The 15,006-nt window shown below is 42.5% G+C and overlaps 1 protein-coding gene across 9 annotated transcripts in view; it reads right to left on the reverse strand.

Annotated features, from left to right (window-relative positions):
• Positions 1 to 15,006, reverse strand: part of PHACTR3 (phosphatase and actin regulator 3) — a 165,121-nt gene that overhangs the window by 114,624 nt on the left and 35,491 nt on the right. The window contains exon 2 of one of the 9 annotated variants that reach the window (XM_044986074.1): positions 9,885 to 10,260. The exons of 7 other annotated variants lie outside the window; for them this stretch is intronic. The gene's annotated coding sequence lies outside the window, so the exon portion shown is untranslated. Of the gene's footprint in view, positions 1 to 9,884; positions 10,317 to 15,006 lie in introns of all 9 variants that reach the window. One more of the 9 variants, XM_044986075.1, reaches the window with a different exon arrangement.

Genomic DNA, 15,006 nt, shown 5'->3' on the forward strand with positions numbered 1-15,006 from the left:
TAAAAATATATGTTTAAATCTAAGGCTCTTATTCTCTTCCCACTGGTTATTTAAGCCTTTAAGATGCACTTGTGTCAAACTTTTCTCCACAACAATGAGGGCCAGAAACTTATCCCGTCCCCCCACCCCATAAAATTAAAGTTGAAATTCCCATGTAACTAGTCCACTACACCAGTGGCTCTGAGGAAAACCATCAAATATTGAGAACCATGATAACATTGTGGGAGTTGCTAACAACAGTACAGTGAATTCTGCGTATAGGGAGTTTTTCTAGTGAAAAATTGAAAGTATTCACCAAATAATGAAGTTTAAGGTAGCTTGTATTTGCTAACAAGTGTGTGGAACATCTACTATGAGGTGTTATTTGCAGTATTGTGATATTTGGTATTTCTTGTGAAAGCTCTAACTTCTGCGGTCATGTGAATGTGAGAATCTCAGCTTTCATTTAAAAACACCAAACAAAATGATATTCTAGCCCTCAAGGTTGCAGCGAACAGCTTGAAAACGTAAATCCCTAAAGCAGTGGGTCTCATTCAGCACAGAGCTGTAGCCCATGTCACATCCTCAGAGCCACACAGGTAGTATTGGATGCGGCCCACATAACACATTACGCTCCAGGCCAATGGGGGCTGCGGGAAGCGGTGGCCAGCACGTCCCTCGGCCCGCATTGCTTCCTGCAGCTCCCATTGGCTGAGAGCGGCGAACCGCGGCCACTGGGCGCTGCGATCGGCCGAATCTGCAGATGCGGCAGGTAAACAAACCGTTCTGGCCTGCCAGGGGCTTACTCTGAACAGGCCACGCCCCTAGTTTGGGAACCACTAGTATACACTAATACATAATTTTACATGCAAAACTGCAAATACAAGTGTCTAATGAAATACTTTTGCTGTTTCAGTGATCGAATTTGTATGCATAACTGTCACAATTGTGGCCACCTGTTAGGCACACAGCTCTATGTACAAACTGGAAATGTGCAAGTTGGGCCTAGCTTTTTCGAACATCTGGCTCTGGGTATCCAGAGACTGGAACCCAACTCTTTGTGGTTTGCCATACAGAGGTGCAAGTGCAATCCATTTCTTACCGGTCTGGGGGAGTAGGCCATGGGGGGCATGTTACCTCCTCATGTGACCCTCCACATGACTCCTCCCTGCCCCCATCCTGGGGCCCCCATGTTCTCCTCATCCCCTCCCCATGTTCTGAAGGTGCAGCAGGAGGAGGACAGAGCCCCCCCCCCAACCCTAAGAAAGGAGCAGAACTAGATGCTTGAAAGCCACAACTGAGGAATAAGACTGTATTGGTTAAAAAAGCTGAACTGGTTTAGAGGGGATGTGAAGGCACCTATAAAAAATTATATGTAACAAATGGAAGAAAGAGGAAGTTGATAGAAACGAATTTAAATCAGAAGCTAAGAACTGTAGAAAATTGATTTGGGAAGCAAAGAGGCACAAGGGGAAACTTATGACCAGCAGAGATAAGGACAATCAGAGAGTTTTCTAATTATATTAGCCAAAAAAAAAAAAAAAAAAAGAATCCTGACAGTGGTGTTGGTCCATTCCTAGATGGAAATGTGTAGAATTATCAATAATCATGTAGAAAAGGCAGCAGTGTTCAGTAAATATTTCTGTTCTGTATTTGGGACTAAAAACAGATGATCTAGTCATATCCTATTACACTTTTTCCTTTCCACTAGTATCACATGAGGATCTTAAACAGCAGCTGCTAAAGCCAGACATGTTTAAATCAGCAGGTCCAGCCAGCTTGCATCCAAGAGTTTTAAAAGAGCTGGCTGAGGAGGTCTTTGGACCATTAATGTTGATCTTCAATAACTCTTGGAACACTGGGGAAGTTGCAGAGGGCTTGAAGAAAGCTAATGTTGTGACAATATTTAAAAGGGGTAAATGGGATGACCCAGATAATGAAACGCTGGTCACCCTAACATCAATACTAGGCAAGACAATGGAGCAGCTGATATGGGACTCTTTTAATAAAGAATTAAAGGAAGGTAATATAATTAATGCCAATCAACATGGGCTTATGGAAAATAGATGCTGTCAAACTAACTTAATCTCTTTTTTTTGATGAGATTACAGGTCTGGTTGATAAAGATAATAGTGTTGATGTAATATACAATGACATTTTGATTAAAAAACTAGGAAGATATAAAATTAATATAGCGTGCATTAAATGGATTAGAAGCTAGCTAACTGATAGGTTTCAAAATGTAAACAGGGAATGATCATTGAGAGGGTATATTTCTACTGGATTCCCACAGGGATCGGTTCTTGGCCTTATACTATTTAACGTTTTTATTAATGACGTGGAAAAAAACATAAAATCATCACTGAAAGTTCGCAGCTGACACACAAATTGGGGAAGTGGTAAATAAGGAAGAGGACAGGTCACTGATCCAGAGTGATCAGGATCACTTGGTTTGCTGGGCGCACACTAACAATAACGTGTTTTAATACGGCTAAATGCAAATGCATACATTTAGGAACAAAGAATGCAGGCCATGCTTACAGGATGGGGGACTCTGTCCTGAGAAGCAGTAACTCTGAAAAAGATTTGGGGTTTGCAATCCTGGACACACAAACCAGGGGAATCTTAATAGCAGTAGAGAGGTTATTTAACCTCTGCATTTGGCACCAGGGCAACTACTGTGGGAATTCTGTGTCCAGTTCTGGTGTCCACAATTCAAGAAGGATGTTGAAAAACTAGAGCGGATTCAGAGAGGAGCCCCAAGAATGATTAAATGATTAGAAAACTTGCTTTATAGTGATAGGCTCAAAGAGCTCAATCTATTTAGCATTACAAAGAGAAGGTTAAGGAGTGACTTGATTAGTCTAAGTACCTGCAAGGAGAACAAATATTTAATAATGGGCTTTTCGCTCTATCAGAGAAAGGTATAACATGATCTAATGGCTGGAAGTTGAAGCTAGACAAATTCAGACTAGAAATAGAGTGCAAATCTTAACATAATAATTTAACTTTAGAACAACTTACTATGGTCTGTGGTGGATTCTCCATCAGTAACAATTTTAAATCAAGATTGGTTATTTTTCTAAAAGATCTGCTCTGGGAATTATTTTGAGGACATTCTGTGGCCTGTTATACAGGTCAGACTAGACAATCACCATGGTCACTTATGGCCTCAGCATCTGTGAAATAGGGGACAGACACAACTGGTCAGAAAACATTTTTGTTCCTCCCCAAAACTTGGGAGGGTTTTGTGAAAAACCAAAAACTTTCAGCCCAAAATCTTACAGCTGAAAGCCGAAAACTCAATTCTGAAATGCCACTGTGGTGCCTTACTGGGCTTGTTGAGGAGCCTCTTGCCCCTGTTGTCTTCTCTGGCTCGGGCTCCTAAGACAGTCTACATCAGGGATCTCAAACTCAAGTCACCACCAGGGCCACATGAGGACTAGTACATTGGCCCAATCACTGACACCTTTTCCTATAAAGATACCAAAGCTCCACCTCTTCCCCTGGACCCATCCCCACTCCACCCCTTCCATGAGGCCCCACCTCTTCCAACCCCTTCCCCAAATCCCCACTCTGGCCCCGCGTCTTCTCCACCTCCTCCCCTGAGCATGCGGCTCCCCGCTCCTTCCCCCTTCCTCCTGGAAAGCGCTAAGTGCCCCCAAACAGATGTTTTGCAGCGGGAAGCGCCTGGAGGTAGGCAGAGGAGCGAGGACACAGTGCGCTGGGGGGGATGGGTGGTGGCGGGTGAGGGGAACTTGGCGGCCGCAGGAAATAACTCCAGGGGGCCGGGAGCTTGGCGGGCCGCAGCAAATAACTCCACCGGCCACGTGTTTGAGACCCCTGGTCTACATCTTCCCTAATTCACTTCAGTCTTACTGAGCCACTGTGATGTATCATAGGTGTCCCTGGTCAGAGTACATCAAATAACATTGAAATATTTTGGTTTTCAATTAAAAGTGAAAAATTTTCACAGAAAACAGTCACTTTTCACAAAAAAAAAAATTGTCAAACCAAATTTTCCATCATACTTTTGATGAAAAATTGCAACCAGCCCTAGACAGTCTAATTTTAATGGAACAGCTCCTCACAACATGATATCCATGGTTCATTATCCATACTAAGGCAAGGAGAGCTTGTGATAAAATTTTCACCTGCCAGCACACAAACCAAAAGCTGGTCTCAGCTGCAGCGGGCAGCTCTCTGCTCAGCTCATCAGAGACCTGCATGGATGCTATGTGAAGGGCAACCCTTTGAACTTCCGCTATACCAATCACCCTTATATAACAATAGCAGCTGCTCCACCTGGTACAAAATCATATTTGTATCATAGTGCATGATCCTTTGCACAGTTGTTGCCCAAAACCAGGCTCGTTAGCTACGAAGAAGCACTTGATCAGATCCTTACTGAGTATGGATCACAAGACACTAGGCACCAAATAAAGGTGCCTTTGAAATCCAGGTCCTGAACTGAAATTTGTCAAAGTTATTCATCTTCCTAAGCTAATGCACTGTTGTTTGGAGGCTACTCTGCTTATGCCATTATGGGATGATGGCCTGCTGTGCATTGATCCAAGAGTGTTCTGCAGACCAGGTGAAATGACTATTAGACACAGGCTGTAACACTTCTATATCCCATTCACACTTAGAAAGTGTGAACACCTGAATTCTCAGCATGGTTCTGCCACTGACTTTCTCTATCACCTTGAGCAATGTATGGTGCCTTCTGGGCCTCAGTTTCCCCATTTGTGTTACAATAACTTTGATGCATGGCCAGCACTTTCCCAGTAGTGGGGTGTCTGAAGAATATTCTGAAGCAAACCTCCCTATATGTTGTGTTCTTTGCATTTTTGTGGGTAGATGTTCATTTCTGAGCGTACTCTTGACCAAGAACTATAGAGCAGGAGAATGGCTGGTTCCCTGAGACAGCTTCTGTAGGATGCTGTTCCACATGGAGAGGAGGTTCATGACTGTAGGGTGTGTGCTGCATAAAGTACTAGCTAGTGGTACATGTAGGCAATTATCTCAGATGATTTTTCCTCAGCCACTAAGGACTGGCAACATGACCTGACAGTACTGACGTGTGTAGCTCCCTAGCAGAAACTGAAAACATAATCTGTGTGGCCTGAGATATCTCTATAACAGGTCTCATGAACAGTCATTCACCTGACTCCATGTAATATTCAGACATTATCTGTGTAAAATACCCAGTTTTGGTAACTTGACATTTTGAGTCTCATAATATTTGGTATTTTTCCCTAAAACCCCAGCTCCTGGAGTCATGTGAGAATCTCCGCTTTCATTTAAAAAAATTAATTTAGCCCTCCTTTTTAGAATTCATGTTAAACATTCTCTGTAAAGACTCAATAACCAGAAGGCAAATAAAGAACTAGATTATGTTTTTTAAAATATCATAAATTTTAAACCAGTCTCCTAATTTTCTGGGCCCAGATTCATGATTGTTCAATGCTTGGGGCTGACAATACTGAAGATTCTCAGATTCCTTTGTGAAGAGAGCAGAGGTCTATGGGGCATCGAAGTAAATTTTTCTTTTACTCATTCAGATAATTTTGCACATATTAATAATGCGTTTATACATGGCTACAAAGAGTGACCACGTAAAGAAACTACTCCTCAATCTTGCCTTATAGCCCCCAGGACCATTTAGAACAAAAACCAACAACTCATTTACCCACACACTCTTTGTATAATATCACTTTCTAATTAGCATCTGTGGGAATAAGTCACTAAAAACATACTAAATATACTCTGTCTTATGATCAAATTTACATGTGGTATTGGATAGCTCTGACATCTTCATTCTAGTTTTGAGTGGATGACAATATTGATGCAATCTTCCTTCACAGCAAAGCAGAAAGCCCATTTATGTACAGCACAGCTTTATCTTTGAAAGGTACGTGTTCCCACAAACACACCAAACAGAAAGCGGTATTGTCTGCAGCCTCCACTTTTGGATTTTCCACATGCCTTAGTGTTTCAAAATCTTTCTTTAAAAAAAAAAATGAGACCACTAACAGTATTACTAGCCAGTAAAACAGCATCTTAAGAGCAGACAAGAAAAGTAGCCAGAAAATGTTTGCTAAATAAAGTTAGGACAAGGGGGAGACTAGAGGACATCTCTGTAGGTGAAATTTATTGAGCAGTAATATTTCAAAGGGTGCAATTGCTGTCATTGTTAGTATTGTTTATGCATGGGATTTTCATAAGTAGCTGAGGGAGTTATCCACCCAATTTTCTTAAATGCTTATGAAAATACCACCCTATTTCTATTGCAATAGTGCCACAAGCTATAACTGAGATAGGGGGCCCATTGTATAGGTGCTGCACAGACACACACTACACAAGTCTCTGCCCTCAAGTAATTACAATCTAAATAGGCCAGTCAGATAAAAGGGTGGCAGAAAGCCTAGTGTCGTTATTAGGGGAAACTGAGGCACAGACTTCCTAACTTATTCAAGGTGTTACAAGATGCTTTGCTGAGCTAGATAGTGAACCCGGATCTCCTGCATCCTAGTTCAGTGTTTGAACTACAAGACATTGTTCCTGCCACAGAAAATTAAGTACTTCAAAGAGCAATCTTTATGGGGCAGGCCCTAAGCTGATCTTATAGTATTTTCCATGCCTCAAAGAGATGTACCATCATCGTGAATCAAAGAAATAGGGGACTCTTAAAAACATCACTACAGACAGAACTTCTTGTACCCAACACTCACTCCATGGCTGATCTACTCCAGAGAGTATTAACATGGACTGAAGTTGGGAAGCAAGGGGGAAGTACTGTAAGAAAATACAGTACAGTACTCATCTTTGGTGTATTTGCCTGTTTCATGAATGCATTATTATAATCGATGTTGAGATGTTACTCCTGAGCGTTCTGTATAAAATGAAGCCAAGCTTTGTGCTATGGCCAGAAGGAATCTAGGAGCGAAGGTATTCACTTCGCTCTTGTGCTTTCTGCTCAGACGGTGATGCATTGACTTGGTATCCTGAACTTTCTAAAAGCCTTCATGGTGTGTGTGTGTGTGTGTGTGTGTGTGTGTGTGTGCGTGCAGTCCTTGTGCACTGCAGAAGAAGTTGTGGAGGCCTCGCATAAGATCTAGGCAGCCATTAAGCCTTCACTCACAGGATGTGTGTTCTCAAGGAATCTGAAGTTGGGCAAAAAGGTGGCAGGAAGCCTAGTTCTCTGTACTCAGATGCCAAGTTCCATACTGAATGTTTTACTCTGAGGACAGATTCCTTCATTCTACCTTGCTGCTTTTGACAAAGACTTGCCAGACTGGATCAGACTAGTGGTCCATCTAGTCTCCTTTCTCCGGCTGTGGCTACCAGCTGCTTCAGAGGAAGGCAGAAGACGGTCTTTCCTACAACAAAAAGTGACGGCAGGAGACTCTCATTCCCATTGCCCAATCCTCTGCCCCTGCCACTGCCTTTCGCCTCCACACAGACACAAAAAAAATGTCCTTAGAGTTCAAAAATAAAAACGAAATCAAAATAACAAAATGTGAACTGATTCTAGCTACAAATTAAATAACGAACTAACCCAATTTACCACCGGAGCCTCTGGGATTTCCATAAAACACAACACAGTCTGTTAGTTAGATTTCACAGTGCCCATTCATTGAGAGGCATTTATATCCTTCAGGTTAGCAGATCTCTTCCTTCTCCAACCAGCTAATCACCGTCACTAACTCTATAAACCACAAAAATCTATGTTAAGTATCTGGCTCAAAACCACAAGGCAAGAAAATTCTAAGGCAAAGCTGAATATCTGTCTTACCCACGCTAAAGTATGTGTCAAATCACTGCTTGCTCACTCACAGTAAGGCATGTGGAGGTGAAGAGACCCAACTGAACCTCTGACCTTTTGTTAAAGAAGACCATGTGTGTATCATGATACTATTTACACAAGGGAAGAGAAATTTCCTTCTGATCCTGTGAGGTATAAGACTTCTGCAGAGTTGAGTGCAAATAGATTAATTGATTTTGATGTATTGGCCTCTGCTATATTATTCTTAATATACATTTCTAGCATGAACCATAATGATTGCAGCAGAGCCATCAGAACACATGATAGGATGTGGATTAACATGACTACCAGCTGTATTTGTTATGCATATTGACTATGCACTAAAACTCTAATTTTGAAACCTTCAATTGCTTGTTAATGAGGCCTGCACTGTCTTATCTATATTTACATTTGTAACCGAGTATCAGAGGGGTAGCCATGTTAGTCTGGATCTGTAAAAGCAGCAAAGAGTCCTGTGGCACCCCTCTCCAGAGTCTGGAATGGAACCCAAGATTCCAGAGTTTCACCATTTCTCTGCTGTCAGTTAATGCCATGAAACTGACCAGCAAAATGTGTCCCATCCCCTCTCTGGTGCTGGCTCGCATATAGAATGACAACCTACTACTGCTATTGGTTACTTCGTTAGCTCAAGTGACTCAGGCCTGTGAGGACAAGCTAAAGTTTCCAACCAGGCTGACAACTCATGTGGGTGTCAATATGATACCACATGAAGAAATATGAATTTTAATTTGATTTTTATAAACCGAGGAATGTTAAAAGTTCACTAAGGTCTGAAAATCAAGGTTGCCTGGACATTTGTGTGTAATACATACTTATGTAAGACTGTGTGATGTATTCTCAAAGTGCAGCACTAAGTGTTCTTTAGAAAAGGTCAGAAAGAATAGTTATTTAACTAAAACATCTTCAGTTTCTCTTTTGATCTGCTTGTGCGTGGAAGCCACAGACAGATTTCAGAACAGCTTTTCATATACCAGATGAATCTCAGAGGAGTGGGGGTGGGAAAGAATCAGTTTCTTTTTTTAGTGTGTGCATTTCATTTTATTGGTGTTTGATTTCAGCATCGTGTGTCCAAATTATAAATACTCCTATTGAAGGTCTCAACACTTCATCATATGCAAATGAAAAGGTCTGCATGTACAATATAGGAAATTCCTTTGTTTTTCTAGGTTTGGATTGAACAGGTGTGTCTCATTAGCTTTGTTACTGAATGTCATCATTTTAATGCTTCATCCTTACAACACAATGCAAAATGCATTCATGCAAATACTGGACAACTGCTGCATTACGCTACATACATTTAAAGGTTTTTCTAGAAATAAGAAGACTGATGCTGGAAATCAGGCAACCACTTCCCTGATCAGTGCTCCTGATCGAGAAGCTTGCTGCCCAATGCTACACTGACACAACACTGAACTGAAAAGCCCGGCAACACTTATATCTGAAAGAACTTGATTTCCCAAATATCAGTAAATCAGTGTTCCTTGTTCCCCTGAGGTAGTCTGCACTGTAACTTTTGCTGTCTGGCCAATAACAGTGAAGCCAAACACATGCAACAAACAGTTCCACAATGAATATAACACCTTAGATATTTGCAGTTTTGGAGAAAAACACTCTTTGAATAAAAAACCTTTCTTTACTTGTGCAGCACAAGCTCAGAAGAACAATTTTGAATTATTAGTGGGGGGATGGGCAGAATAACCTAATAGGTCTCTTCTATCTCCTATGAGCGTTACTGGTAAGGAAAATATCAGAACAAGTTACCATCAAGTCAATATTCCAAATTGCTTATGGATGCTTTAAAAAAAAATCACTAAAAGCCAGCTCCACACCCCAGGTATAGTACATTGTCTGACAATTTATACTGAACATGTAAACAAAAGTATAGACACCAAGGATAAAATATGTAATATAAAATCTTGAATATTTCTACAATGTCCACCTCCGTTAAAACTGCTGATTAACCGAGGCTAGCATATTTACAAAAGAATCTATGGTATCTTTAAAAGAAATGGCACCAATAACATGGAGTAAACATTTAGTGACCTTCCTTTCATTTCTTCTATTCCTTGTTACTCACCCCTGAGGGCTGCCTCTTGCTCAGAGCACATTGAATGCAGCAGCTTGATCCAAGGAGGAAAATGATTAGTTTCCTTTCAGCCTTTCTTATTGTTATCACTTGAAATTTCTTCACCTCTTCTTTTCAAGTCACATAAAAATATAAAGGCAGACCCCTTCAGGGTCTAGATGGATTCTGTTTACATTATGTATAAAGAATGAATGCATTTCCTATTTTAACCAGGAAAATCACGTCCTTGCTGACAGCTGCCTGGATATTATCCTGTGTGTGATTGTAAAATCCTATGCAACGTTCAAAATCAAGCTTGCTTTTCTAAATGGAGGACCTGATGAAAAGCTGCAAGTCAACTTGTCTTCATCCTGCAAGTTTCTCTTTCCTGTAGAAGAAGCTGAAAGTCACTGTTTATTCCACAAAGCTTTTTAACTGGAGACGCTGAAGAAGAAAAGGAGGGTATTGAAAGGCCCAGAACCATCTTAGTGCTGAAACCATACTCCCTACATATATTATAGCTCACTACGGTGCCTCTGTCAACCCCATAGTAGCTGTTACTCAGCTCCCACATTAAACCCGTGATTCCCTTCTCCCTAGGCAATTTTGTTTTATAGCACTGTCAGCAAACTGCTGCAGCCACTGTTTGAAAGGATTCCAACCTAAATTACAGTAGTGAAAGCCTGCTCAAGGCGTCGTGCTTGCTTTTTTTCCCCTAGAATACTTAAATTTGATCATACTCCCCATGCGATCTTCACAAGCTCCCTGCAATGTAGGCAAACAAAGCTTTGCTTTCCTCTTCCAATTTTAAATGCCTTCGTTAGGGGGACTCGGCATTAAAATGTTTTGGAAAAGCAGATGCTCCAGCATTAGAGCAAAGAAGCAGAAAAAAAGGAAGACGCCCTCTGAACAGCTGCACAGCTCTGTACTTCAAGCAAGCAATATACCAGAACAGTTTTGTACATTGTTTTGTCACTGGGAATGTATTATTACCGTCTAAATTTAAAATCACTGCTTCTTTCCTGCACTAGGGCAAATGCAGACCTGAAACCACAACCACAACCGCTGACCTGCTCTGTTCTTTCTACTGCTCCAACACAGAAAATAAGTACGAATGGGTAAAACCACAACCTTCTGGTTCGATGGTGTATGTGCTTGCAAGGTGTTGATACAGAATCAGCCAGAGAGAGAGATACAGGAATTCTTGTGCACTTTATGGGATTAATCAATATTCATGTTTCTCTGCTGACATCTAATTCTGCCAGCTGCTCCAGCTCCCTACAGACTGTCCACAAAAGACCTTGTTCTATTAATGAGCACCTTTCTCTTGAGTGTGTTAGTGGAGAGGAAATATTGGATACTTGCTCCATGTATTCAAGATGACTTTTTTTTTTCACTTTAAAACCCCCTATATACAAGGTGGGACACTTGGAAGAGCATAAATTATGGTGGGGAAAATGGGTTAAAAATATCTTGGGTAAATTTTGTTAACCCCCAGATCAACAAACACTATCAATATATGCTGAAAAAGCACAAGCAAGACATTTTCATAACTCCTCCTTGCCACGTTTGGACTGATTTCCTTTACAGTCTAAATAATCTTTGAGCTAGATTCTTTTCAACTAAAAGATAAAATTTCCATGGAAAACTTTGAAAACAATTTTTTTTTTTAGTTTTTTAGTTTTTGTAGAAATTTGTCTTCGGTGGGGGTTGGGGGGAGCAGGCACACTTTCTGACCAGCTCTACGCAGTATCCTCCACTACTGGCATCTGTCAAAGTGAGAGAGGAAAGTGTCTGTTTTCTATACCACAATCTGTACGTTTCTTTGATTTTTTTTTTTTTTTTTTACAAAGGAAGAATCCTAAATATTTTTTAGCATCAAGTTCAATAGACTGTGAACATATTTCACCAATTATATGTAATAATCAAAATGTAGTACTTCAAACAGTTCTGGAAAAGATCTGCAATTTACAGCAACAAGAAATTGCAAGACAGCTCAAGCAGATTAGCACACTGGGCCTATTAATCTAAATGCATTTCCAAAGTCTAAGGATAAAATTTGCTAAGTGTCTAAGTTACTTAGGTGCTCTTGAAAATTTTATCCCAGGCCTAAAATAAACCCCTGTCATTATGCTCACTGTGAGATAGGTGTTCGTAGGCCCTTGTCTAGCTGAACATGTAAATTTTTCTAAGGTTCTTCCCAGTTCTTGGTGCCTTTTCTAAAGCTTCCTCCTTTTGTTGTCCATAGTAACTTAGTGACAATGAAAACTGTCCCATTGGTCAGTGACTGTGTACAGCAGGGGCAGGCAAACTTTTTGGCCTTTTTGGCTGCATCAGGTTTTGTAAATTGTATGGAGGGCCGGTTGGGGGAGGGGGTCGTGGCCCAGCCCCCACCTCCTATCTGCCCCGCCCTGAGACTCCTGCCCCATCCAACCCTCCCCGTTCCCTGGCGGCCACCCCCAAAACCCCCGTCCCATCCGCACACCCTCTCTCCCTGTCCCCTGACCGTCCCTGGACCCCCACTGCCCCATCCAACCCCTCCTCTCATTCCTGACAGTCCCCCCAGGACTGCTGCTCCCATTCAACTACCCCTTCTTCCTGTCCCCTGACTGCTCCCGGAACCCCTACCCCTGACAGCCCCCCATCCAACCCCCCTCCTTCCTGACTGCCCCCGGGACCCCTGCCCCCATTCAACCCTCTGTTCCCCCTGACTGCCCCAACCCCTATCCGAACCCCTGCTCCCTGACCACCACCCCGAACCCCCCTGCCCTCTATTCAACCCCCCTGCTCCATGCTCCCTTACTGGAGCGCCGGTGGCACTACAGCCGCACCGCCTGGCTGGAGCCGGGCCACACAGCACAGAGCACCAGGTCAGGCCTAGCTCTGCAGCTGCGTTGCCCCAGGAACTCGCAGCCCTGCCATCCAGAGCATTGCGCTGGCAGCGGAGTGAGCGAGTTGAGGCGGCGGGGGGGACAGCAGGGGAGGGGCCGGGGGCTAGCCTCCTGGCCCAGGAGCTTGGGGGCTGGGCAGGGCGGTTCCGCAGGCCGGATGTGGCCCACGGGCCATAGTTTGCCCACCTCTGATGTACAGGCCGATTGACCACTTTGATACTGACAAATCACCCATTCTGGTAAAACTGCAAGGATCACATGTGTCGGGGACTCGAACCCCAACAGCGAAGTTCGTTGTCTGACCGCAGAGAGACAGGCAACACCAGCAAGGTCCGATCAAAAGTTCTTTATTGACAAGTGCACGTGTCAGTAAAAGAACAGCTCGTATCCGAAGAGAACCAGCCAGCTCTTTACAGCTTAGTATTAGCTTATATAGACAGTTTTATTACGTCATAGATCATTCACTAGAACAATCCACCCCCTTTGTCTAACAACTAGAAATTAGACACCTTTTAATATATACGCATGCCTAGTCTCTACAATATTGAATTGTTAATATCTCAACAAGCGCCAAAGGTTAGGAATGCGAGGGAGTTAAAACACACCGAACACTAAACCAAGGAGTAAGTCAGAACTGTGAGATGCTTGTATGTCTTATCAGATCCTCAGACAGTTTGTTTCTCAGTATAACACAGCTGGTCCCAGCCCCTTCACTGATCTCACTGTTTTCCCAGGGCTTTGTGAGACAATGCTGTTTCTCAGTATTTTCCACTCTGAGATTACCCAGAAACCTCTAGATGCTTGACTTCAGTCAGATTGGCACAACTGGTTTTGTGCTACATCTTTATTCAGGCCTAACACATGGATGATGCAAATATTGGTTAACTACTTTTTGGGGGTGTGCAAGGAACATGCACGTATAACAAGCCGCAGCCAAATAGCTGCAGACACCTCAGATCAATGGCCATCGCAGATTCTATCCATTTCAGAACCATAAACCCCAACTACTTGAACAAATCCATTAATAAACAGCCTGCCTCTTACTCCCTGGGAGTGCCACTAAAGAGCAGCGTGGTACAAAACCCTTTGATGTCAGCTGGAGTTTCCATGGACTTCAATCGGCTTTGGACCATGCGTTAAGAAGTGACTGTTACACAAAGGTGATGCCCAGTAGAGGACGCTTGTATTTTTCAGGTATGATCTTTGCATCTTTACACACCTAATCCCCTCCCCACCCACCCCCCGCTCCCAAATAGGTGTAGCTTACACTGAAACATGGGAGTTTCATTTTTAGTATGGTCATAGGTTTTTTGTTTTTGTTAATACAACTTTAATATTCTTCCACAGAAGAAATAAAGTTCTTTGAGGAATAAATGCAATGACAGATTTTTTTTTCCCCAGGCAATTTCAAAGAAGCTGTGTGCTTTTGAATACGAGCCTTCTCCCTTATTTCACAGCTTGTTCATGTGAAGAGATAATCTTGTTGTTCAGGTTATCAATTGCCACTTCTTTCAGGCCATTGATCTAACTTGCTACTCAGGAAATACTCTCTGTTCTACTCTCCCAAGCACATACTGCTGAGTTTAGGGCTTCCTGCTTTGTTATGGATCTCAGGGAAAGAAGGCTGGAGAGCCATTTTACAAGGTTCCTCTCCTTGTAGAGCTGGCTGACAAATGGACAATTCCTGAATGGAGGGAGGCTGCAACTGGCCTGGTGGTTGAGCCTCAGGTCATAATGGGGGGAGGGTTAGTTCAGTGGTTTGAGCATTGGCCTGCTAAACCCAGGGTTGTGAGTTCAATCTTTGAGGGGGCCATTTAGGGGTCTGGGGATTGGTCCTGCTTTGAGCAGGGGGTTGGACTAGATGACCTCTTGAGGTCCCTTCCAACCCTGATATTCCATGATTCTATAATAGTGGGTGATTCACTAAGGCAGGGGATAGTGGAAAGACAGGTAGAAGAGAGAGTGCTGCTACTCCCAGGATGTGCAAGTGAAAAGCATGTGTTCTGGTAAAATATATTTAAGATATTGGCCATCTTCCAAAATATTTTTAAATAGTCTTATTAAAATGTGGTTATATATCTCTATTTGTCCCTCCTTCTGTGTGTAATATGCATATAGCTTTCTCTCTCATACTGATCTGTCTTGAGAAATCACATGGAATGTGAAGGCCCAGTTTTCAAATGTAGTTGCCTGAAGTTTAAGCACCCCTATCTGTGTTTGGGGAACGAAGACCCCGACACAGC

Source organism: Mauremys mutica, chromosome 13 (assembly GCF_020497125.1).
Source record: "Mauremys mutica isolate MM-2020 ecotype Southern chromosome 13, ASM2049712v1, whole genome shotgun sequence".
Taxonomy (NCBI): Eukaryota; Metazoa; Chordata; order Testudines; family Geoemydidae; genus Mauremys; species Mauremys mutica.